The sequence below is a fragment of the Trachemys scripta genome, chromosome 2 (genome assembly GCF_013100865.1).
Source record: "Trachemys scripta elegans isolate TJP31775 chromosome 2, CAS_Tse_1.0, whole genome shotgun sequence".
Lineage (NCBI taxonomy): Eukaryota > Metazoa > Chordata > Testudines > Emydidae > Trachemys > Trachemys scripta.
Window position 1 is genome coordinate 68,025,796 of NC_048299.1, and position 25,753 is coordinate 68,051,548.

General features: G+C 44.6%; 1 protein-coding gene and 1 long non-coding RNA gene across 4 annotated transcripts in view; one reads left to right on the forward strand and one right to left on the reverse strand.

Annotated features, from left to right (window-relative positions):
* The window catches only part of THRB (thyroid hormone receptor beta), a 260,055-nt gene extending 244,380 nt beyond the window's left edge, over positions 1 to 15,675 (reverse strand). For all 3 annotated transcript variants that reach the window (XM_034760787.1, XM_034760791.1, XM_034760790.1), the window contains exon 1: positions 15,406 to 15,675. The gene's annotated coding sequence lies outside the window, so the exon portion shown is untranslated. The remainder of the gene's footprint in view (positions 1 to 15,405) is intronic.
* A 340-nt stretch (positions 15,676 to 16,015) lies between these two features.
* Positions 16,016 to 25,753, forward strand: part of LOC117871555 — a 64,110-nt gene continuing 54,372 nt past the window's right edge. The window contains exon 1 of the long non-coding RNA XR_004644276.1: positions 16,016 to 16,138. This is a non-coding gene — a long non-coding RNA (uncharacterized LOC117871555). The remainder of the gene's footprint in view (positions 16,139 to 25,753) is intronic.

A 25,753-nucleotide genomic window follows, 5' to 3' on the forward strand; every position in this document is an offset into this window, starting at 1 on the left:
GATCAAAGTACACAAGAGACTAGATACTATTCAGGAAAATTTGCCAACTATGAAGAAAAGAGGTTGAACCAATCTCAAGTGAAGTCCACAAGACTGGGTGACTGACTGGACAACATCAAGGACTTTGGGCATGGTACCTCTTTTCATAATAAGTATAAAAAGACAAAGGACATAACAGTCCTTTCAAGAAAAATCAAAGCAAGAGTGAATGGAGATCTCTGAAAAGGCAGATCGAGCAGATGAAAGCTGTTCTTTTACTGACTGGATAACAGTCTTGTTGGAACCAGACCTCTTGTCCAAACCACTTTGGTGTCAACTGGAAGATTACTGCTTGGTAGGCCAGTTGCAGTTGTAATCTGGCCACTGTGGGGACAAAATAAAAACTTATCAGAAAGAAATTTGATTTTGAAGACCTGACAGAAGCTAGAACTTTCCTGGGAGTTAACATTAGGTTTCATTTTCAGTTTCTTGTCCCTAAGCTGGAAGCACTGTGAAGGCATCAGCTCAGCCACTAAATGGGTAGACGTATTGTCTGAGAGATGGGGCAGCTCCTATAACTCTGAATCAACCTGCTGTTCCTGAATGAGCATCAATATTGAAGGGGGGAAAGAAATATGGAGAGATCCCAGGTGATTTCCTCCATCTTCAGCTACAAAAGGTAGAGTTTTATCTAATAATTAAGAATCAGCAGGCTAAACTTGACATTTCCACTAAACCCAGACTGGAAAGTAGAGGACAGACATCTCTTCTCAGGACATAACTGCAGAGGAGGTAGATACTCTTTACAGCAAATAAAACCTGCAAGGAAAGCTGTTTGGTCTTTAAAAAAAAAAAAAAATCCACTTTTTTTTAAAGCCAGACCTGAACCCAGTATTGTGTCATAGCGCTTTACATCAATTATCCTGTATCTACTGAATAGTTAATATCTCCATCTATTAGATGTGTATAGAGTTCATTGAAATATGTAGGCCTCTATCTTCTCTTCTATGATGTGGAGCAGAGCAGAAGCAAAGAGTTCACATGCAAATAGAAGCCAGGAGATGCAGAAAGATGCAAGGCAGTAACACAGTTGCATTCCCCTATCATGTAGCCATCTTCTAGGGTGACCAGACAGCAAGTGTGAAAAATCGGGATGGGGGTGAGGGGGTAATAGGAGCCTATATAAGAGACCCCAAAATCGAGACATCTGGTCACCCTACCATCTTCTGGCCTTCTGTAGAAACTGTGGCTGAGTCTACACTCAACTTTTTGACAAGTTAACCCACCATTGCTGTATCACTGGTGCTTGCAACTGTGTGAAATCTAATTTAGACTAGCTACCTCCAGGTTTACTACTGTATCGTATAGACCTGCTTAAAGCACCAGCACTACATTAGTACTGCCCTAGTACTAACTTAGTTGCTTTCACTGGTGGAGTTACAACAGTGGAATATTTCAGAAAAAGCTCAGTGTAAACAAGGCCTGTGTGTGGTTTGTGGGGGAAGGAGTCAGTTCTTGAATGCCATGTTGTCCCTCATACTAGAATATCTAAGTTGCATTTTGCAAATGGAGCCTTTAAAAAAGGAGTTAATTTCTTTGTGCTGTAGGACTGATGTTTTAATGTTGTATTGGGCACCTCCTGTAAGATGCTGAGAACGTTTGTTTCTATTGACTTCCTTGCAGCACTGAGTCTTCTATGAACACAGTGTGTTCCCAGAACTACTGTTACAACTGTGGGACTATCAGCTACACAGTGCAGGAGCCTGCTATGCTGCCAATATTTTGGGGAAGGAACACAAAGAATGATCTCTGGGCCCAAGTCATTGCTGTCCTGCACCTAGGGTAGTCATCTATACCACAGTAGGGAGAAAGCAAAGTGGGTGTAAAATGCTACCAAATGAAAATAGTTGCTTTTGTACACACTTTGTTCTAATGTAAATGACTACATGAGGTGCAGGCAATGGTGAATTGGGACCTCTGTCCTTGGCTTAAGATTTACAAGGTCTCCATTCTCTAAGTCCCTGCAGCTTTGAGACCAGCATGCAATTCAGAGATCTCCTCTGCTGCACTGTGTCCAGGTATCTGGTGATGAATCCAGATTGATGAAAAGCCAAGGGGCTTTGTGGATAGATTTTCCCTTCAACCCCGTTTGATACAGGAAAGGGAACAATGGATCTGGGTGATTTTTGAACTTGTAGGAAAGCTGATTCTAATGCCTAATGGGTTCATTATTTTATGTACTGATTGCAGTATTAATTATATCCCTTACATTTGGCCACAATTTGTAACAGATTTCCAGGTTTAGTATGAGATTTGCTGACCTACAAAATATTGAAACATTTTCTCCACTTTTTATTTAACTGAAACAGCTTTTTAAAAAATCCAAAGAGTGTGTCATAAGCCATTTATTTCACTATTTTGTAGCCGAGTAGAGAAAATGTTGTAGTTTATTAATGGAATGATCGTCCACCACATTACATAAGTGTATTTTATATTTTTCTAAGATCCCAATCCTTCCAAAATGTATGGACATGCTTAACTTTATGCATGCGAGTAATCCCACTGAAGTCAAGTTAATCTTCATAGGTCAGACTCAGTCACTAAACTAGCGAGTTTACAGTGGCACAGCTGTACCAATGCAGCTGTGTCACTGTAAGATTGCTCGTGCAGACTGTTCTTGCATTGACATAACTAAACTACCTCCAACAAGTGGTGGTAGCTATGTCAGCAGGAGAGCATCTCCCGCCAACATAGTGCTGTCCACACCGGCGCTTCTGTCAGTGTAACTTAATCATTATGGGGTGTATTTTTTTCACATCCCTGAGCAACATAAGTTATACTGACAAAAGTGCTAATATAGACATAGCCTAAGAGGCATAGCACTGAACTTGCAGCCCGAGGAGAGGTGCTATGGTGGCTTTAAGCCACCTTTGTGTCCTCAATCCTGGGCTTCTCTGAGAGCAGGAGAGGCTGCTGGAGTAATTTAAAAAAGTGTAAGGGCCTTTCTAATTTACTGCAGCCTCTCCTAGGCTGCCTTATGGGCCACAGCAATGCCTTTAATCTGTGTAGTACCATGTGCTGCTGTCCCCCCCCCACTGGCACCCTCCCTACACCAAGGCATGTATGGGGGCATGTATCCTCAGAAGTCAGCCTTATGGAGTCTCTGCAGTGCCTGCAATGAGAGAATCCTTTTCCAGCTGAAATGGAGGCTTTTAAAGCACCTTTATGCTGCTTAGAATAAAGTGGCTGGAACACTGGGTAAGAATCTCACCCCATATATGTGTTTGCAAAGGACAAAAATAGCTTGATAGAAGCCCTAATATTATCTCCAAAAGAGCAACTATACCAGGTCTATGGCACTGCAAGTGAGGATAATCACATTTTCTGGATTCATAGATTCCAAGGCCAAGGCACCTTTGTGATCATCTAGTCCGACTGCCTGTCCGACACTGGCGACAGAACTTCCCTGAAGTAATTCCTAGACTGTCTTTTAGAAAAACATCCAATCTTGATTTCAAAATTCTCAGTGATGGAGAATCCACCACAACCTTAGGTAAATTGTTTCAATGGATAATTACTTACACCATTAAAATTTTACATCTTATTTCCAGTCTGAATTTGTCCAGCTGCAACTTCCAGGCATTGGATTGTGTTATACCTAAGGCTAAGATTATGTCACGGAGGTCACGGAAATCATGGAATCCATGACTTCCGTGACATTTTCCGCTTCAGCCCCAGGGCGCCAGAGCTGGAGCTGTCAGCCAGTGGGGGCCCTGGAGCTCTGAGCCGCCATGGGAGGCAGAGGCCCCCATAGCTCTCAGCCATTGCAGGGGGATCCACTGCCCTCATCTGAGGCTCCACTATTTTACAGTTATTTGGTCATCTACAAGTCATTCAAACAAAAATTAGGAAAATACAAGAGGCAACTGCAATGACAAGTAAGTAGACTAACACCTAAAGAACCCACCCCCTGAACTCAAACCCACAACTGTGCCCTCCTTTCCTCTGTACTGAGACATTACACACTGGAGTCATTGCAACAGTTGGATATTTTACTTCTTCAGGACACAGCTGCACCAGCAAAACATGGTTTAAAAAAAATGATGGCTGAGACAGATAAGCAGCCCTTTCCCTGGGCAATTTACATAGTTGAGCTAACTTCAATGTGCCAGAGCCTTGTGACTGTGGACTCACCCACTACATTCAGCCAGCCCTTCCTCAGGGCAAAAAACTGTCAGATATGTACTTAGATACTATGGTGATGGACAAACAAACACATATAAGTAGGCAGATCAACACACACCACTTAGTTTTGGATTTGTTTCCATAAAGATGAAAAAGGCAGAATAAAATCCAGTTTAGCAGTTTTGTGAGGATTTAAGGGCTATGGAAATTGTGATGGGTACACAACCTTATTTTTATTATCTCCATTTTTCAAAAACATATACTTTCATTTCTTCTCACTCAACTTCAGACATGTCAAAAGGCACTCACTTGTTCTTGGTAGAGACTAAATGTATAGGAAGTCTGAACTTTAAAAAGCCACTTTTGAGTAATATGAAAAGAAAAATCTTTGAAAAATTATCAACTGATAAAAATCACTTTTTATTGCTCTAATTTAAAAAAAATGAATTTTTACAAAAAACGTCATTGCAAAGTAGAATGAAAGTACTCATTCAACCTTGACTATAAAAATCACAGTAACAATACAATGATCATCTGCACATTGGAAGGAAAACGTTTCTCGAGAACAAATGGTTTATTTACTGTTAATTATTCATCGTTTAATGTTAAACATGCCCCATTAATAAAATAGCATTTAGTAATGCTTTTATAACATTTCTGCTTCAATATCTTCTTTTCAGAACTCTAATAGATCCTCCAAATGAGCTTTATTAATCATAGATGAAAAATTGGCAAAACCCTACTGCATGCCTTGACAACCTTTCAAAATGTCCAATTAGGTCAAACCAAGAAAGCTCTAGAAACCAATTATAACATGAGTTCTAAGCCAAGAAACCTCATTGTACTTTGAAGCAAATGCAACTCTATAGCAAAGAAAAGCAAAATATGTAAGGTCATAAAAAGTATTGTACCTGAAATATCAGTTCTATGCACGATAGTAAACCACTCCTTGAATAATGTAATTTTATCAGTTTTTTTATCACTGTGGAAATATCATTAGCTACTTTATTATGAGAAATGGAACTAAACAGTTTCTTATTTATCTAAAAAGAAAGCACTGACTCTCCATTAACAGTTTCTTCAACATCCTACATTTATTGCACTCATACCAAGAATTTACAAGTCTAGACCTTGAATTTCACAAGCGCCATACCTCACCTGCTAACATACAAATGTAGAATAACAACATTGCTGACAATATGATGCAAGTAAACTTGGCTCAAACAATATTAACTACATTTAGCTCATAATAAAGACTTAGAACTTACTCAGAAGTTTATGCAATATACCCCTAGATAGTGCAATAGGTATGTGATGAAGCAGAGAAACTGCCCACCAGCACAGCAGGGGTGAAGGAGAACCTTTGGACCCAGTCGGCCCCGTCTCGTTATACCTGCAGCCAATGCCAGGCCTGGAGGGAGCAGAAAAGGAGAGAGCCTGGCCGAGTTCAGGGCTGACTGATGAAAAGGCAGGAGCTAGCTATTGCCCTACCTGATTGGAAGGGCCACCATTTTGCCAGCCAAGGCAGACTCCAGGTAGCACATTCTGTCTCCCAGCCAAGGGAGGCAGACCTAGGAGCTTCTGGCAACTGAGGTAACTGGGTGACTGCAGCCCAAAGACATTGTGGGGTTTGGCTCCACCAAACTTATGGCTGCCCCACCCAAAAGAGCCTAGGACCGCAGCAGGGTGCCATCCAAGATCCATGAGAGGGCACCACAGGAGGCAAGCCACTCCAGTAAATTGGACTACAGGGGCCATGCCCCAAATTGAAGAGACTCTGTTAGGAAGTAGCCCATGGCAATGGATTTAGACCAGAGGTGGGTAAACTACAGCCCACGGGCCACATCCAGCCCGCGGGACCCTCCTGCCTGGCCCTTGAGCTCCTGTCCCAGGAGGCTATCCCCTGACCCCTTCCCTTCTGTTCCCCTCCCCTGCAGCCTCAGCTCAGTGCACCACCTGTGCAATGCTCTGGGCAGCGGGGCTGCAGTAAGGGGGGACAGAGAGGGGGAGTTGGATAGAGGACGGGGAGAGTTCTGGGTGGTGGTCAGGGGGCGGGGTGTGGATAAGGGTCAGGGCGGTCAGAAGGCAGGGAACAGGGGGGTTGAATGGGGGCAGGGGTCCCGGAGCGGGGCAGTCAGGAATGAGAGGAGGGGTTGGTGCACCTGACTTTCAGCTCTTTGTTTCTCTGGTCAAGGTGTGTTAGTCTTTCAGGCTGTTTGGGTAGAGGGACCCAGGCCCTCCACTCCACCAGGTCCCAGGCCAGGGCTCTGTGTTAGTTGACCCCCGAATGAGTGGCACTTCAAGCAGGGAGTCTAAATCAGGGCAGGCAAACTTTTTGGCCTGAGGGCCGCATCGGGTTTCCGAAATGGTATGGAGGGCCAGTTAGGGGAGGCTGTGCTTCCCCAAACAGTCAGGCGTGGCCTGACCCCCACCCCCATGTCCGACCCCTCCTGCTTCTCGCCCCCTGATGGTCCCCTGGGACTCCTGTCCCATCCAACCTCCCCTGTTCCCTGTCCCCTGACTGCCCCCACCCCACCCCACCCCATCCGTTGGCAGAGCCATGCGAGCCCAAATCAGTTGACATGGGTTAGCCGCAGGTGTTTTATTGCCGTGTAGCACTCCTCTATCTGTGAAACAGTAATAAGTAATACAGTAATAAGCTGTAGTCACAACAATCAGCAACTAGAGAGAAACAAGGTCACACACACACACACACAGTGTATTATTTTAGCATTAATTAGTTTTGCTGCAATTAATACATATTCTGTCTCCCCATTCTGTCATTCTGCCCCCAGGTTAGCATTTTGTAAGATTTGTACATTCCTGCAATCACTGGATCTCAGCCTTTACCACAGCTGCTTTACCCTGCTTGGCAATATTTTCCTTGTAATTCCCTACCAATTCTATTTTATATTTCCTCCAAATTGTCTCTCTCTTCAGTATCTCTTGCTGGAGTTTCAATTTTTGCTCTTTAACATTTTGGCCTTAGATTAGAGAAGATCTTCCCTCAAATATGTCTGGATCAACTATTTTCCCCCAGCTTGCAGCCTTTTTGGACTGCTTGACAACAGCCTTGAGCACCTTCAGTATTGCCTACATTAGGTTGTTTCACCATTCGTCTGTGGTGACTTTCTCTTCCCCATCTTCACTGGGCCAGCAAACATCATCCAGTTGAACTTGGATAGCCTGGCTATCGTCACCCTATGAGATTTTTTTGAGCTTTGCTTTTGAAAATTAGCTGCCGTCCATTTAGCATGCCTGAGTTCTATCTCCATATCATGGTGGTTCCACTTCATATCTTGCAACCTCAGTACAGCTCCTGTATGTCTCCAGCAAGGTTTGCAGGGAATCCATTATAGGCTCATGTTTCCTCTTGGCTAGACCCATCTCCTATTCCTTTTCTATTAATTATTATTATTTACTATATGTATTCTACAAGCTTCCTCATTGTTTCTGCCTTGACCTGGTTGATCTCCCATTGAGTCCAGATCTTTTTTTTGTGCCCAAGGAATATCTTGGCCTCTTTAAGGACACATTACAGCTTCATATTCTCAGCTTTCAGAATACTTCTGTCTTATGAATCCTCTTTCAAATTGCCTAATGACTGACAATGAGATCAGAAATTTCCTTTTGAAAATTCTTCTCTTCTTGGAATATCTAGTAAGAGTTCTCCATCATGCTCAAAGAAATTTCCTTGGATTTCATTTCTTTCTCAAAGTTCTTCCTCAAAGAGCCTTTCAGTTAATCTTTTCCCATGAACTGTACTGCTGTATAATCACGTTCCCATTGTTCCCTTTCACTAGGCCAGCTTCTGCTTGCAAGAGGTTTCCTTCATAAACTATGACAATTGTTCTTTCTACCATTTCCCTAATATTCCCTCATGCCATTTCTGATGTGTTCTTTTACATCTAACAATGGCTTTTCATTTATCTTGTTCAAAGCTTCATGCCAATTGTCCCATATCACTGAATAGTGGAAGTTGCAGATTTTCACTTTATATTCATTGATACAATGACAGAGCAATGAATCTTATATCCCTTTGGTAAAGCTTGGTTCTCCCTTTTAAAAGTTTCAAAATATTTATTTAAGAGGCTCATCAACCACAGAGATGTAGAACCTGAAGGTGTCCTGTTTTCCTCTGCAATTTTTGTTCAGTTTCTCAGGGCTTGTCTTCACATACAGCACTACAGCGGTGCAACTGAGTGCTGTAGCGCTTTAGTAAAGACGCTACTATGCCAACTGGAGAGCTTCTCCCGTCGGCTTAGTTAATCCATCCCCCTGAGAGGCAGTAGCTATGTCAAAAGGAAAAGCTCTCCCGTCGACATAGCACTGTCTACACAGGGGGTTAGGCTGGTATAACTACATTGCTCAGGGAGGGTCATGAATAGGGCCGGATTTCCAATTAGACACACTAGGCACGTGCCCTGGGGCACCGGCGTTCTAGGGGCACCTAAAAGTTAAAAGTGGGTTAAAAGTTTCATTTTTTATGGAAAACATGAAGATCAGCTGTAGGTGGGGGGAGGGGGGCGCTGAAGATGCTGTGCCTAGGGGTGCATAAGATGTAAATCCGGCTCTGGTCATGGATTTTTTACACCCCTGATAAATGTAGCTATGCTGATATAAGTCTATAGTGCAGACCTACCCTTAGTCCCTTTCTGTATTTTCTTCCCTCCATTGTTTCTTTGAAAACAATTTTTCTTTAATATAGAAGTCTCTGACCTCATACATTCCTACAAATGACATCCACATTGCCTTTCTCTTTATCAAGAAAACATCCCACTTTCTAATCTGCAACACCTCATAGTTGCTATAGTATATACTTGGTGACAATCAACTTTCTACCATTTTGCTAGATTTTTTCCTGTGGCACCAATATTCTCTCCAGAACACATGAGGACGATTTAGAACCTGAAAGCCTCCCTCTTCTAGTCTGAATACTGTTTTTCTAGTGTTCAAAGCCAGATGACTGGTATATATTTTTTTTTCAGATTTCCATTATATAGAAAGCCATCTCTCAGCTATTCATAAGCGTCTCAGTGCATAAGGACTGCCTTTACTGCATTTTGCCACTGACTTCAATAGGAGCTGTCATTACTGAAGGGAGATTTGTTTTGTGGTAAAGACATATGAGTGAGTCCGGGAATCTGATTTTTCTTCAGCTCTGCCACTGATTTCTGTGGGACCTTGGACATGTTACTTCATTTATCTGTTCCTTGAGTTTCTTCATTAATTTTTTTCCCCTTATTACTTTGTCTTATGTCAATTCTTCAGAAGTAATTACTAGAGAAACACACAACTCAAACATATATTGTTGCCAAAATGTACTGTCTTGGCCACCACACTCACCAGTAGGCCACTTGTACATATATTTTTAATGGCCATTGATTATCCTTCAAACCCAGAAGTACCAGTGACATGCTATGTCATTATAGAGATTGCACAGTACATTAATGGAAAAATTCACAAAGGCCTTCAAACCCAGAAGTGCCAGTGACATGCTATGTCATTATAGAGATTGCACAGTACATTAATGGAAAAATTCACAAAGGGCTTCATTTGTTAAATGATCACACAGAGTTACCTTCAATGACACAACTCTACGTTTACATGTTGGTCTGTGACATGAACTTTCAACACTTTTTCAAAATCTTTAAAATGATGATCTTGTTCAGCCACAACTTTTAGTTAAACTTAACCTGCCACTCAGACAAAACATAAAAACAAACAAAACAAAAACAGTATGGTCCTTTGGAAGGAAACTGCTATTCTACTAAACTATATACAGTATCACAGAATATACAGAAAGGGATACTCTGCAAAAAGCCCACATTTGAGCATTATTTTGTTTACAAAGACACAGTCACAAAAAATAAAAATATTTGCTAAGCTAAGTGACTCGGAGAAACTAAACACATAAGATCTCTACTCTAGCATTAACAAAACCCCCACACTGGTGATTTATTTAAGAAATTTCTGGAGTGGGGGGAAGCCACACAATCATTAGGAAGCTGCAGGAAGTAAACGAGGTCTCATGATACACTTAGCAAATGATAAAAGCCAGTGAAAAGCAGGGTTTGATTTTAAGAGAGAGGTGAAAGGGGAGTTTTTCCACTGGTTCCTGTGGTGGGGTCTGTCAGGCCTTCTCTGCTCCCAGCTGGAGGCATCAGCACCCCAATACTCCCTACCCAAGGAAAATCTCCTCAGATGGGGCAACCAAACAAGATAGTCCTCCAGAGGCCTAGAAGAGGCAGGAGAAGAACCAGCAGGCCAGTTAAGCAGGCTTGACTGCTTTTGCTCAGGAACACACCTAGGTGAGACTGAGATAGAGGAAGAACTCCTCCGAGCTAACCCAGAACTCAGACCCAGGCCGAGGCTGCAGTTTGAGGGGAGGGGTGCTGCATTTCAGGGGAGGGGGGTTCCTCTTTGTTTAAAGGTTCAGCCAGCTGAATCCTGAGTTCCTGTTTTGTTACTTGATTGTTTGGAGACTGACACCAAGCTTACCCCACCGGCTATCCTGCCCTACACAAACAGCCAAACCTTTCAAACTGAAGCAGGGAGCATCACGCATGGCCCTCAAAGGGGCACTACAGAGCAGCCTTGTCTCCCACAACTTGGTATGAGAAGTGGGGTCAACTCCCCCTTTTTCCATAAAGAGGAACCATGGAGGAGACCATATGACTCCTAGCTCAGCAGCAGCAGCCCAGCAGCTTTTCCTGGAAGGGCAGCAGGAGGCTCAGCGAGCCAACCAACAGCACCAAAATATGTTCCTCGAGCTCTGGCAGCAGCAGTTTCAGGAAGCAATGCTGGAGCAAATCACTGGCCACCCCCCACTCTGAAGTGACTCTGTTGGCACCAGCTATCGCCTTTTCCAAACTGGGCCTGCTGATGACCCTGAGGCGTATCTTGTTACGTAGGGAAAACCCAGTGGCGTACCAGGCCTTAGATCAGAGGTGGGCAAACTAAGGCCCACGGGATCATCCTGCCCGGCCCCTGAGCTCCTGGCCGGGAAGGTTAGCCCCCCTCCCCTGCAGCCACACCGCCGCGCAGGCAGCGCTCTAGGCAGCGGGGCTGCGCGCTTATACAGGGCGGTGCAATAGCATGTTTGGCTCCGGCCAGGAGACACGGCTCCAGACATGCTGCTCTGAGCAGCATGGTAAGGGGGTCAGGGCCGGGGGGTTGGATATAGGGCAGTGGGTCCTGGGGAGCAGTTAGGGGACAGGGAGCAGGGGGCGGTTGGATGGGGCAGAGGTTCGGGGAGACAGGGGAACAGGGGGGATTGGATGGGGATGGGGTCCCAGGGGGCCTGTCAAGGGGCGGGGGTGTGGATAGGGGTCAGAGCAGTCAGGGGTGGGGTCCCAGGGGCGGTTAGGGGCAGGGGGGTCCTGGGAGGGGGCGGTTAGGGGACAAGGAGCAGGGGGGTTGGATGGGTTGGGGGTTCTGAGGAGGACGGGAAGTGGGAGGGGGCGGGGGGAAGGCTGTTTGGGGGCACAGCCTTCCCTACCCGGCCCTCCATACAGTTTTGCACCCCGATGTGGCCCTCAGGCCAAAAAGTTTGCCCATCCCTGCCTTAGATGATGAAGTTGCAAAGGACTAGGATACCCTGGAAGCCGCCATCCTCAACCAACTAGGGGTATCAGCTGCGATCTACTAGCACTGATTCTGGACAATTTCTCACCAGAGGTATGACCCCAGCTGTGGCTCCAGGACTAAAAGAATGGGCCATCATCTGGCTCTGGCCAGCATCCTACTCTCCAGCTGAGACTGTGGGGTTGGTGGTACTCAAACAGTACCCAGATATTTTGCCGACCGTCATTCAAACCTGTCAACCTGGGTATGTAAATACAACCCCAGTACATTGAAGACTTTATGACAGCAGGTTAGGTCCAGCCAGGGTGGATAGCCCAGGTTGGTGAAGCCTGACCTCAATCTCCTGAGGAGCAGGGGCGGTCCTAGACAAGCTGCGAGCAACTGGTGCCCTAGGCGAACCATGCAATCGGCACCCCCACCCCCAAACCCCAAGGGCAGATCTAGGCTGAGGATTTTGGTAAACTGGCAAACATTTTTCCCCTTTTTTCCTTTTAATGTTTTTTTAAGCGTTTTTTTTTTTTTAAACCAGAGGCTTAATTATTTGGTTTGTCCGTCCGTCTAACCAATGTTTCTGAGATCAGATAAAATAGAGACACAAAATTTTCAGAATAGATTTGTACACGACAGCTAGATGATATTTCAGTATGATTTCAAATAAAAATGCATTAAAAATGTTAATTATAATTTTTATTATTACAAGTCCAAAATCATCCATTACACTATCCTGCTTTGACTGCCATTACCACCACATCCAATATAGAAAGAAATAAGAAAACTCTTCAATGAACTTTAACCTGTATTTACAAAACACTCCGAATAAAAAACAAACACTCTGTGCTTTTAAAACATGACTTTTCTTGCTTTAAGTTTTAAAAATTCAGTCACTAGTTCTTTTAGATCCAGTTTTCCAGCTATTTCATGCTCTATTGACATTGTGGCAAGTCCAGCAAGTCTCTCTTGCACCATTGTTGAACGCAGATATGTTTTTATCAATTTTAACTATGAGAAGCTATGTTCCCCACTAGCTACAGAAACTGGCAAACTTAAAAGAATGTGTAGAGCTATAAAAATGTTTGGAAAACTGTCTGAGTTTATTTTCACAAACAAACTTCAGTACTTCTTCAGGAGTGGAATGTTTCTTAAGTCGTCTTGAAGCCTGACACTCACTACACAAATCTGTAGCATCAATGTCTTTTGAATTTTCATGAGTCAATTCCGACTCCAGTTTTATACAAAATTCTCTTATCTGTTTTGCTGTTTTCTTTTGCAAGCTGTGGATATCATATAGAAAGCCAAATACTGACTCTAGCTGCTGCATCTGTTGAAATCTTTCATCAACCAAGTGAATATCAGTATCAAGGACTGTGAAGTAGAAATTCACTTTGAACCTTTTTTTTGGGTTCTGAATGGGTGTGTCTCATCCTTCAAACTGTTGTTTCTTTTGCCAAATGCAAACTGGCTCTGGTTCAAATTCTGTTGGAAAGTCTATTTCTTCAGCAAGCTCGAGAGACTCTACCAGTGTTCTTTCGAACCCTTCATCACTTCTGAATTCCTCCAGAATATTTTTAGTTTGCTGCAGTTTTTCAATAGCAGAATGTATGTTCAAGTTCTTTTCCTGAAGCAGGTGGCCTCTGCGTTACAATCACTGCAGGAGGCGGAACTCACCACTAATCCAAAAGTATGTAAATTTGGGATGCAGGAAACCTGCTATCTTGGGTATTTCATAGAGTACAGCTGGATTCAACCCCTGCAATTTAAGACAGAGGCCCTGAGGATGACCCCAGTTCCTATCACTAAGAAACAGGCTTTCCTGGGTCTAGCCAGCTATTATCAAAGGTTCATGCCCCATTTTGTGACACTTTCAGCACCATTGACAGATTTCACGAAGGCCAGCACACCCTGAACAGTCTGGTGGCCTATTGAGTGTAGCAAGACATTTGCCTAGATATAGGATAGCCTCGATCAACAGCCTGACCTATGTTGTCTGGACTTCTCATTCGTGTTTATATTACAAAATGATGCTTCCACAGTTGGACTGGGAGCAGTACTGTCACAAAACGTCAAGGGGATGGAATATCCAATACTATACCTAAGCTGGAAGCGGCAGCATCAAGAGACCAGGTAGTCCACCACTGAGAAAATGTCTGGCCATCAAATGGGCTTTTTACCTTTTAAGGGCTCCCTTCTGCCTCGTAACAGACCGTGCGCCCCTTAAATGGTTGCAATTGATGAAGGACAATAACTTTCACATTACTCAGTGGTATTTGGCATTGCAACCCTATGCTTTTCATGCACGACACCGGCCGGGTTCACAGCACCAGAATACAAACTTATTTTCCTGGGACAGTGGCCTTGTTGCGGAGTGGAGAGACCAGGCCTCTGGGCCTGTTCTGTGGGGACAGGTGTGTAAAAGGATTGGTCAAGCTTTCTCTGCTCCCTGCTGGTGGCATCAGTACCCTGACACTCCCTGTCCAAGGAAAATCCACTTAGACTGGGCAACCAACAAGACAGTCCTCCAGAGGCCTAGAAGAGCCAGGAGGAAATACTGAGTGACCAATCAAGAACCAGCAGGCCAATTAAGAAGGCTTGCCTGGGTTAGCTCAATAGTACACCTGGGTGAGTCTGGGAGAGAGGAGGAGTAATTCAGGCACAGGCAAGAGCCTTGCCCTAAAGGCTGCAATTAAGTATTTGCATATGAAGGGTATTTCCCTCCTTGCTCTTTGTCTGAAGGCACAAACAGCCTGAATTGTTACTGATTGTTTAGAGACTGATGCCAAGCTTAGGAGGGCACCCTTCCCCAGACAGCCAAACCCTGCAAACTAAGTCAGGGAGCACCTGTAGTGCCACATGTAGCCCTGCCTTCCACCATATCTTTCCCCTCTCCCCCATCCAACATGCAGGTATCCGAAGCCGTCCTCCACCCCATATTTGACACTGCAGTACAAACTGAGTAGGGCCTAACGTTTCATGCAAGGACAAACTGAAGCAGCTCCTGAATGTGAGGGCTGGGTGCCAAGATCACAGCCGGTCTCAGCACAACAGTTCACGTTCAGCTGGGGCGGGAACACCTTTGCTGTGTCTGCTGCAAAGTTCTGAGGAGGGCAGGGCAGGAATCCCCCAGGCCAGCAGCAGCAGCTACAGCTAGTGTAAACGGTAGTGAAATAAATAGGACTCGCAGTCTGCTGAACCTGCGACCCCCGCTTTCAAGGCGTGTACAAGACCTGACCTGCCCAGCACTCCCAGATCTCGGGAGCCCCAGCACACAGCACTTTCTCTGCCTCCCGGCTTTGAATCCTGGGAGAGACAGGGGGAGCCTGTACTTAAAGCCCCCAGCTGCAGGAGTCTAGCGAGCAGCTGGGCAGGGGCAGAGTCACCCTCCCCCCCCAGATCCCAGAGCAGAAAACAAGGCAGCCCTGGAAGGGCCCTACCCACCCCCCGAAGCAGCGCTCGGCAGCATCCCGCCCCCCTCCTTCCCAAGGGGCTTCTGAACCACTTGTGGAGACCGGCAGCTCCGTCCACCTCGGCCCCCAGCTCATTGCTGGCTTGCAAAGACTTCTTTGCACACCGTCCCCCGCAGCCTCCCCCTGGTCTCTGGGGCGACTGACTCGCGGAGAAAGGGCAGCCCCTAAGGAAGCGCGGAGGGGGAGCTCTCACCTGACAAACGCCAGTCTGAGCGCGGGAGACGCCGGGCAGGCTTCAGCAGCGCTTCCGAGCGAGAGAGGCGGGCTGTGTCCTGAAATAACCCTGCAACTAGGGCGGGTGGAGCGCGGGCGGCGGGGGGGAAGTAATGCTAAGCACGGGCTGAGAGAGGAGAGGCACAGCCAGAGAGCCGGAGCGAGGCCGGGCTCTGTTTCTCTTTCTCTTCCCCGGGGAGGAGCCGCCTGGGCATTGCCCAGCTCCTGCAGATGCTTAGCACGCGCCCCGCGCCCCGCGCCCCACTCGGCGCTGCGCTGCGGGACAAAGGTGGACGGGCACAGTGACCGCGCTGTCGTCACCTGCTCCCCCAGCCGTTTGCCCAGCTGGGCAGAGGGCATGTTGAGAACGGGGTGGGGGTGGGGAGGCGTGTGGCCGGTCCCTTTTTTTGACAGATTTCAAGACAACCTCCCTGCTCCTGCTCTCTCTGTTATCCATATTCGCTCACTCTGTTCGCGGGCTGCTAAAGTAGTTATGTGGCGTGGCCTCTTAACCTCATTTCTGCAGCGGACTAGCCAGGCTTAGGAGGCAGCACTTTTTGAGGGTCCCTCCCTTTATGCCACGTGTCCTCAAAATTACAGAAATCCTCGGGCATCTACTCTAGCTCCTGATCGCTCTCTCTCGAGACAGAAAATGAATCCAGAGTCCCTGTTCAAAGCATCCTGGTATTATAATTGTGGGCAATGGCCTATGGGTAAGATGCTATGTTGATTAACTTCTGTGTTCCAGTTATTATAGCACAATTATGTGTAGTTACCAGTTTATAGTCAGTGAGCATTTTCCTCATCTGTGAAATGAGGGTAATGATACCAACTTCCTTAGTAAAGCACTTTGAAATCTACTGATGAAAAGTGCTATAGAAGAGTCAGGTATTAATTTTTTGATGATGTTTATTTTGAAGATGGCTGATGAGAGCAGTGATTTGTGATCTGCATATAGCTCAACTGCTTGCCACAGAGAGAGAGGAGGGTTGTAACTTAGTACCTAGGGTCAAAGTGCAGGGTCTGTGGAACTCTGTTCATGCTGACTCACCATATCCTCTCCCTGATGGCTGCTGTGTCTTTTATCCCTTCCCTCAGAGGCTGCACCTCTGCTCCCCTCTGCTTTCCTTTGGTGTCTGTCCCATCCCCATCCCCACCCCTGCTTCTCACCACTTTTCCCCTCACCACCTTTCCCTTCCCCTAGTGGCTGCTTCCCACTTTCCTCCTACTTTGGTGATTGCTTATTCCCTTTCACTTTCCTTTTGGCTTCTGGTTCTGTGTTCCCTTCCCTTTGGTAGCTGTTGCCTCCTCTGCCCATTTCCCCCTAACCCTGCCAGCTCCCATTTTACTTCCTTCCCTGGTGGCTGCTCCTTTGCCTCCTTCCCTCACTTCTCTGGTGACCGTTAGTCCCCCCCCCCCTTTCCCCGCTGGCTCATTTAGATCCCTGGGCTATTGTCAGGAGTAATGGGAGGAAATTTTTAGAAGGCACATATAAACTAGAAAATGGAGGAAAACGTGCTAATGGAGATAATTATTAGACTGGGGTGTAACCTCCACAGGGAAGTGATGGAAGTCCCATCACTCTGAGCACTTTAAACCAATAAAGCATTAAAAATGTACTGTAGGGAAGAGTCCTTCGGTGAGTCTACGGAATGGATAAAAAGGCCTGTTGTAAGTCTTTTCCCTTTCTAAATTCCTCAATATCCAACACATCAGCTGGATGTTTCTGCTAAAATGATCAGAGAAACAATTAAGATGGTGGCAGTCAAATTGTCATCATTAGCCTCCAGATGTAACATCCTATTGTGGTTAATAGAATCTGTTCTACATAAGAACATAACATAAGAACGGCCGTACTGGGTCAGACCAAAGGTCCATCTAGCCCAGTATCCTGTCTACCGACAGTGGCCAAAGCCAGGTGCCCTAGAGGGAGTGAACCTAACAAGTAATGATCAAGTGATCTCTCTCCTGCCATCCATCTCCACCCGCTGACAAACAGAGGCTAGGGACACCATTCCTTACCCATCCTGGCTAATAGCCATTAATGGACTTAACCTCCATGAATTTATCCAGTTCTCTTTTAAATGCTGTTTTAGTCCTAGCCTTCACAACCTACTCAGGTAAAGAGTTCCTCAAGTTGACTGTGCGCTGTGTGAAGAAAAACTTCCTTTTATTTGTTTTAAACCTGCTGCCTATTAATTTCATTTGGTGACCCCTAGTTCTTGTATTATGGGAATAAGTAAATAACTTTTCCTTATCTACTTTCTCCACATCACTCATAATTTTATATACCTCTATCATATCCCCCCTTAGTCTCCTCTTTTCCAAGCGGAAAAGTCCTAGCCTCTTTAATCTCTCCTCATATGGGACCCTCTCCAAACCCCTAATCATTTTAGTTGCCCTTCTCTGAACCTTTTCTAGTGCCAGTATATCTTTTTTGAGATGAGGAGACCACATCTGTATGCAGTATTCAAGATGTGGGCATACCATCGATTTATATAAGGGCAATAATATATTCTCCGTCTTATTCTCTATCCCCTTTTTAATGATTCCTAATATTTTTTCTAATATTTCAGGCTGTTTGTTTGTAGACTCAGGAAGAACCTGCTAGAAAATTAATTGTTTTAAATGAAAGCTTAAATTATTCAGAAGGCGCTGGGGCTATTTGAGAAATGCCCAGAATAGTGCTCTGGCCTATTTCTACTCACTTTGAGCTCTGCCTACAAATATATTTGAATAGGGGAAGCTACAACTGCATAATAATAGTCCTCTGGGCTTATGTTCCTTCTAGGTGGAGTCATTTAAAAAAAAAAAGGACATTGAATTCCATTTTTCTTCCAAACTGGATATTTTTCTCACAACGGTTAAAGAGAACTCAGTGGAATTTCAGCATTGGCTGGATGCAGGTGTTGATAAACACAGTAGCCAGTATATAACCATACACTCACCCACTTCACGAATTTCAGGGTTTAATTGACATGGAAGATGATAGCACCTTACTTCCATTGTCAGCCTGGTGACGCTTTTAACACACAGGAACAAAAATAAGGACAAAGTAGTGCCTAGCTACCATAGTGATGCATGCATTAGAAAACCATAAATAAGATAAACATTTATATTACTCTTACTGATGGGGGATACAATTAATTTGATTAGACATTCTAATAAGATGCCAGCTGAGACCCAAGCACTGTTCAGAAGCAGTATAAGGATTAAAATAACATTCCAATTTTCATTTAAACCTTTAGAATAGTGCAATTCTATTCTGAAAATGACTATACAAGTGGCTTCATGGGGTTCTGTGTTTATTGTGATGATTTTCTGCATCAAATGTGCTCAATTTACAAGTAAAAAGTTGGCTCTACTAACTTCTACCCCTGCAAACTCACTTGGGATCTGAAACTCAACTGGAATCTACTCAGGAATCATCACAGTAATCATGGTTTAAAAATCTAATTGAAAAAATATGTATCCCTTTATCTTCAAACTATTGTCTTACAGGACCTTTTCTTTTTTCCAAAAAAGATCATATTGGGTTTAGAGCTTAGCAAATGTCAAGATCATGAACATTTTACTTTTTTCTGCTTACATCTAGAAAATAGCTGAAGAGGTAGAACTGTCATTGTGTTAGGCTCTAAATTTGACCAGTTATTTTAGAGATATGTATTTATTTGCAAAGACCATGTAATCTTTTGTGTTCTGTTTTTAAAACAGTGCTGTCAGGTTCTTTTTTCTTTGAATTAAAGAGGTACCTGAAAACTTTTTATGCACTCTATCTGCATTATACTATTAAACAAAACTGTAGGACTGCTACTTATTTAAAAAACCCTGCTAAAATTCAATATTTGAAACAAACAGACTCAGTCATGTAGGGTATAAAATTACTACAAACTCAGCAAATGGACTCTGAAGAATGTTTTAGTCACAAAATATATATTGAATGTTCATGAAAATGAGAGACTAATAACTGACTTGAGTCAGAAATAGTGCAGGCTGGCAGCGTGCAAGCTTCCTTACTGATCATTGCTAATGCACTTCAGTGCTGACTTGCAACATTCCCTACTATTCTAGTGCCGAGCCGCTGGAAAAGAGACTGCCACTCATGCCAAAAGTGTCTAGCTAATAAGCAACTTACTGGAGTAAATAGTTGTCTAGCAAAGATGTGAGTGCTGAAAATTTCGTCAACTCAGTAACTGACATTATTATTATTTATTATAAAATATTGAAGTAGCACCCAGAGGCTTCATTGTGCTAGGGACTCTGCAAACACACATGAAGATATAATCCATGTCCCAAAGAACAAGGTAAGTATTACAGAAAGGGTAGGGGAAAGGGATACAATAAAATATATACAATTTTTATAAACCTATATTTACAATGTTTTGAATAACAAGTATTAATATACAAATAAGTGCCAGCCAACCCCATGTATCTTTTGAGCTATCATTTCCTACAAGCTTACACCAAAAGGTTTTGGGGTAATAAGAGTAAGGAAGAGTGTGGGTAAGGAGGAGTGTGCGGGGCTCAGCTCCAGATGTTCTAAAGCAGTGGTCCCCAAACTGTGGGACATCCCCCGGGGGGGCATGGAGGAACATTTGGGGAGGGGCTGCAGCAGGGCCTAGACCAGCCCCCACGGGGGCTGGGGAGGAAGCGCCATACTTCCAGTCCCGCTCCAACCCCAACCCCATTCTGCTCCCAGCCCTGCTCTATGTCCAGGCCCAGCTCTGCTTCCAGGCCAGATCTGCTCCCAGTCCTGCTCCACTTCCAGGTGCAGCTCCGCTCCACCCCCAGCTCTGGCCTCAGACCAGCTCTGCCCTTATTCCCTCTCCGCCCCAAGCCCAGCTCCACCTTTAGCACCAGCTACTCCCCCATTCCCAGTCCACCCCCAGCTCCGCCTTCAGCCCAAGCTCCTCTTCTGAGGAAGCCTTGATTGTGCAAAATGGAGGGGGGGGCACAGACAGATTCTATTAATGGTAAGGGAGGGCGCAACTGAAAAATTTGCACACCACTGACCTATGGTGATGGGAGAACCCGTTCCATCAACGTAAGTAGTAACAACGCTGAAGTGCTACAGTGGCACAGCTGTGCTGCTGTAGTGTTTTAAGTGTAGACGGGCCCTTACTCATGAGGATTCTTGTTCTAAGCAAAAGGCGTGATGAACTGGTAACCAATGGAAAACCCCTGGGTGGGATTTGAAGGACTGTTAATCAGTCAGACCTCTTGTTGGAGACAGGAGTTGATCTCTGGTAAGCTTATTAGCACAAGTATAGGTTCTTTTATTGTTTTTAATATGTTTTCTCTGTAATGCTTGTATCTTAAGAGTAAATGTGCTTGTGTAACCCACACAGCTTCTGGGTGTGCTGTTCTGTCCCATCTAGTGGTACCGAGACCACTTAGAGAGAGAGAGAAATGAGTCTGCTTTACAGCCTTAGCCTGTTAGCTCATGAAGTAGAGGCTCATGCACTAAGCTCCTGAGGTCCCAGGTTTGATCCTGCCCACTGATGATCAGGGTCTGTTGGCCTTACACTTGCTTAAAAGAGCTGTGATATCTTAACTGTGGCAATTACACCGTGTACCATCTCTGAGGAGAAAAGTAAAACAGGTTGACTTAGGAAGCTGTACTTTGCTGGGAAGGTCACAGTGTAGGAAGGGAGCTGTGCTGCAGGGAAATACAGCAAAGAGGAGGGAAAGACACGGCTCTCCACCCAAGAGAAGTGATGACTGAGGAGCCCGGAGCCCAGTATGGGTCTCCTTGCTGGGACCACAAAGGGGGAATACAGGTGCAGTTGCCCTCTACTGTGACAGGCATCATGGAGACAGATTTAATCTTATGGATCATCAGTTCAAAGAGATGTTCCATGCAGAAGGAACAATGTGGAAGACTACAAAGGAGATGTTTGTGTGATCAGCCAACAAATAGATGGACAAAGCTGGCATTGTTGGTAGAGCAGAAGAAGTGGAGAGTGACTAAGAAAGAATCAATAGCTGGCAAAGATGGAGAGGCTTAGTTCTGAAGGCTCCTGCAGGTGAGAGCAACAACCTTCACCTTATGGAGTGAAGCAAGGGAAACCAGTTGAGAGACTCAGTTGGGGTGATGTGGTCAGAGGGATGGGCAAGGAAGATGATCATAGAGAAAGAAGAGAATGTGTTATTGGCATGATATATCATAAGAACCATACCTAGAAGTTTTTTTAATCTAGATTATTAGCCCATTTCTATATTGAGGATTTCCCCAATTCTAGTCACAGAGACCTGCCACTAATGTATACCTCTAGTATAAACAAAGTAATCTGCAATTTGTGCTGGTGCAGTTTACCTTAGCTACACCAAAGGTTTGCACCAGTGCAGCTTCCCTGGTGGCTGGGTACCACTGGCTGAAACTAGGACAAATTCCCAGTGCAGACCAGGCCTAACTTTATGGAAAAACAGTGTCTGTGTGTGGGCCTCAAGCCTCTGATACCTATGTCAGTTTATACAGCGTCCTTGTCTTTTCCACAGAACATTAGAAATAGCAATTTACTAAGTGTAGTACTAGAAAATTATCGGAAACATATTGTTATTTCATATTTGTATTACCCTATGGCCTGTTGTGCTACATGTTTTAAAAACACAAAGGTGCCCTGAGGAGTTTATAGCCTGCATGCCTTTCATTTTCAGTATTTCATGTTAAATGTTTGTAATTGTTTTCTGAAATCAAACTTGTTTTTCAGTTTCAAAAGCAGACCTCTTGGCATGGGTACAGCAGACTAAGCTGTAAACTAAGAGAGTCATGGAAGGAGTCAAGTTTCCAGGGGCCAAATGAGAGCTGTCCTTGGTCACAAACTGGAAAGGGGATAGGGGACAAGGGGATAATTCTCACTCAATTACTTAGGGTATATTATATACCTACTATAGGGTATCCTTTGATATACTCTATATACCATAAACTGGTAGTGGAACTTCACATTTTCTCTTGGCAGAAACATACATAAATGACAGCCAATAGAAAGTAGGATGGAAAAATAATTGAGTCAGAGAAAAGAAAGTATATTGCTCATAGGACCAAGTTGAGAAATCCTTACTCAGGGTCCGCTCATTCTCTCTTGCAGAATAAATCCCACAGAAGAGAGATAAAGGGGCAGGAAAACATTGTGAGGTTTATCCTATAGAATTTCCTGGCATTGTTCCCTTAAGGGGGAGGGATTTGAGGGGCAATGGAGTTAGGGCAGGGAAAGACCCCCGGCCCTGAAGTTTCCCCAGATCTATGACGCAGGAATGGGCTGCCTGGATAGCTCCTGCCTTCACACTGTTCTGCTGATCCCTCCTTTCCCCTGTGCATGGCTCCTATATTCTGCAGGTGGTGGGGTTCTCCAGTGACCATTCTTCCTGTCCTAACTGTATTAACTCTCTCCCAGATTTCTGTATGTGGATCCCAGGGGGAGAGACAGAAGGTCTGCAGGGGATAGTGTTGTGGAGAATGACCAGTCCCCTGATTCTCTGATTCCTACATCTCTCTCAAAATCTGCAGTAAAGGTGTGGGGGCGGAGAGGAAGAGGAAAGTGCACAGGTGGGAGGAAATCTGCTCATGGAGGGGGTGGGAGAGAGGCTAAGTCCTGGATAGGGTTAGCTGTTAACATGGTATATAAATACATTATGGGCTCGGAACAGATTATGATTGTATGAGCATATGGCTGTGGAATAAAGTAATTTTGGTTTAACTAATGGTAGGAGCACCCAGAGCTTGGGGAGTGTGCTTCGAGTATCTGGGTCTGAGCCAAAGCTCACAGAAGTCAATGGAAAGACTCCCACTGACATCAATGGGCTTTGGATCTGGCCCTTAATGTCTTAGAAATCCAAATAAATAAATATCTTCCTTATAACATGCTTTATGGCCAGTAAGCCTGAAGAAAATTTCAGCAGCAGCAAATAAATTGTAAGATTCACAGTACTATTATATTGTTGGTGGGAAGGGAATTAGCTTAGCAAACTGGAGGTTATTTTTCATTCTTTCATTCAAGGATCCTTTAATAAATAGAATCCCCTAGAACTGGAAAGATAGAGGGAAAGAAAACAGCCTTCTTCTGTTCTTTGTCCCCTTTAAGTACCCTAAAGTGTCCAAGTACAGAAATAATGCTTAAAACAAACAGTAAAGGGAAATGTTAGTTATAGATTATAGTGGTGTGCCAGCCCTCTCCTCCTTCAAATCCCTCCTCAGAGCTCACATCTGCTGTGAGGCCTACAAGAAATCAGCCAACTAATGATGGTTGGGCTGAGGGCAGGGCCGTCCTTAGGCATGCACAGCTACATAGGGCACCCGAAAATTTGGGGCACCACCAGGACAGCAGATAAGAGTGGGTCAGCTCGTGCACACCCAGGATACACTGCAGTCTCCTTAGGCAGGGGCCGTATTCACAGAGCCAAATGCACTGGTGTGGCGCATTCTGCATGAGGGAAAGGGTACAGGGGTCTCTGCTGGGAACTTGGACTCTCCGCTGCTGTCTGGTGGGCCGGGCGGCTTGGTATCCTTTGCTGCCCTCTCCCTCCCGCCCCCGGGCTGCGAGCCTGGGCTGCTGCAGCGTCTGCTGTGTACGAAGCTTGATGTGTGTCAGCAATGGGGCAGGGGTCTTCTGGGGGTCTGTGGGCAGGGGTGGTGGCTGTGCCCCCTCGACACACTGGGGTCACCATGCCGGCTGGGGACTGCCTTCAGTGAGTCCCTGCCTTCCCCTCCCCTGTCCCTCAGTATCCCCCACCTTCCCCCCCAATCCTTCAATATCCCCCCTCAGGTAACTTGGGGGTATACAAGACAAATCAGACTCCTGAAAGAGATATAGTAGTCTGAAAAGATTGAGAACCCCCACTGTAAATAGATCAGTGGCATTATCCAGTTTAATAAGCTGGGTTTCCAAGGAGCAGAGACGTAGATATTGGTGAAGAAGGAAAAAAGTCTGTGAAAAAGGATGCTAATGTTAAAGGGTATGTCCAAACTACCCGCCGGATCGGTGGGTAGCGATCGATCTATCGGGGATCGATTTATCGCGTCTCGCCTAGACACGATAAATCGATCCCCGAACGCACTCCCTGTCGATTCCAGAACTCCACCAGGGTGAGAGGCAGAAGCGGAGTCAATGGGGGAGCCACAGCCGTCGATCCCGTGCTGTGAGGATGGGAGGTAAGTCGATCTAAGATAAGTCAACTTCAGCTACGCTATTCTCGTAGCTGAAGTTGCGTATCTTAGATCTATCCCCTCCCCTCTCCCTCCTTCCCCCAGTGTAGACCAGATCAACGTTTTGGAGACTTTGTGGGATTTTGTGGATGGTTCATGCACAGCTCTAGAGTAGAAGGAAAAAATCTCAACCCTACTTATAGAAAGTCTTTCTTCACCATTGGACAGTCATTGTAATGGCTAGCCAAACCTGGCATTACAATAAGAATATCATCTGCAAAAATTACTGTAGGGAAGCAGGTTAATCAGTTCATATCCAGTCAAGATTGCAAGTGATCAGAAGTTATCATCATCTGATTACTCAGCTGTCTATGTAAAATTAACTGGTGATGGAAGTTCAGTGTCATAATTGACATTGTTTATCAGAAAGGATGAGTGACAAAACCTGGAGAGGGTCCTTCTGTAACAAGGACACATTAAGTTGGAAAAAGAAATTAGCTTGTCTTTGTCCATGCTGTCCATGCTGCACTAATTTTAGTGGATAGAACTTCTGTAACATTTCTGTCCTACCTTAATCTAGATTAGATGATTCTGTGATGGCTTCATTTTGGTCACTTTGTGCTTTACCTAGGAATAAAACTAGTGTCCTATTTTCCCGCTGCTTGCAGTTATTAAACTGGATAGTGCCATTGATCTATTTATAGTATAAGGTTGATATAGAGTTGTAACTAACGTTAAGACTAATGCCCACTACACATTTAAAACTAAAAAGTGACTTTGTAAAATGACATGGGTTTCCAACTCTATTGTGTCTCAGTCAGGATGGAGTGCCTTGTAAGGTGTCTCTACACTAGCTCAAGGTCACAGATTCATGGCTATCCTATATTAGTTATTTTAAATAATATTTATGATAATCTGACAATAATTTAAACAGTTATTTCTTTATAAAAACACCCTTATAAGTTATAATGTCATACCGGAAACAACTTTCCGGGTCACAAAAAAGAAAACAAAAAGATGAAATAGAATTAGCTATAAAAGCACAGATGGGTTCTATACTTAAGTTTGTATATCATGAAAACAATTAAATTGATCAAGATCATCAAGTAACTGCCGAAGAAAATTTTTATGTAGACGACGTTCAAGAAACTCAACAAAACACAGAACAACCCTTGCAGACACAAAA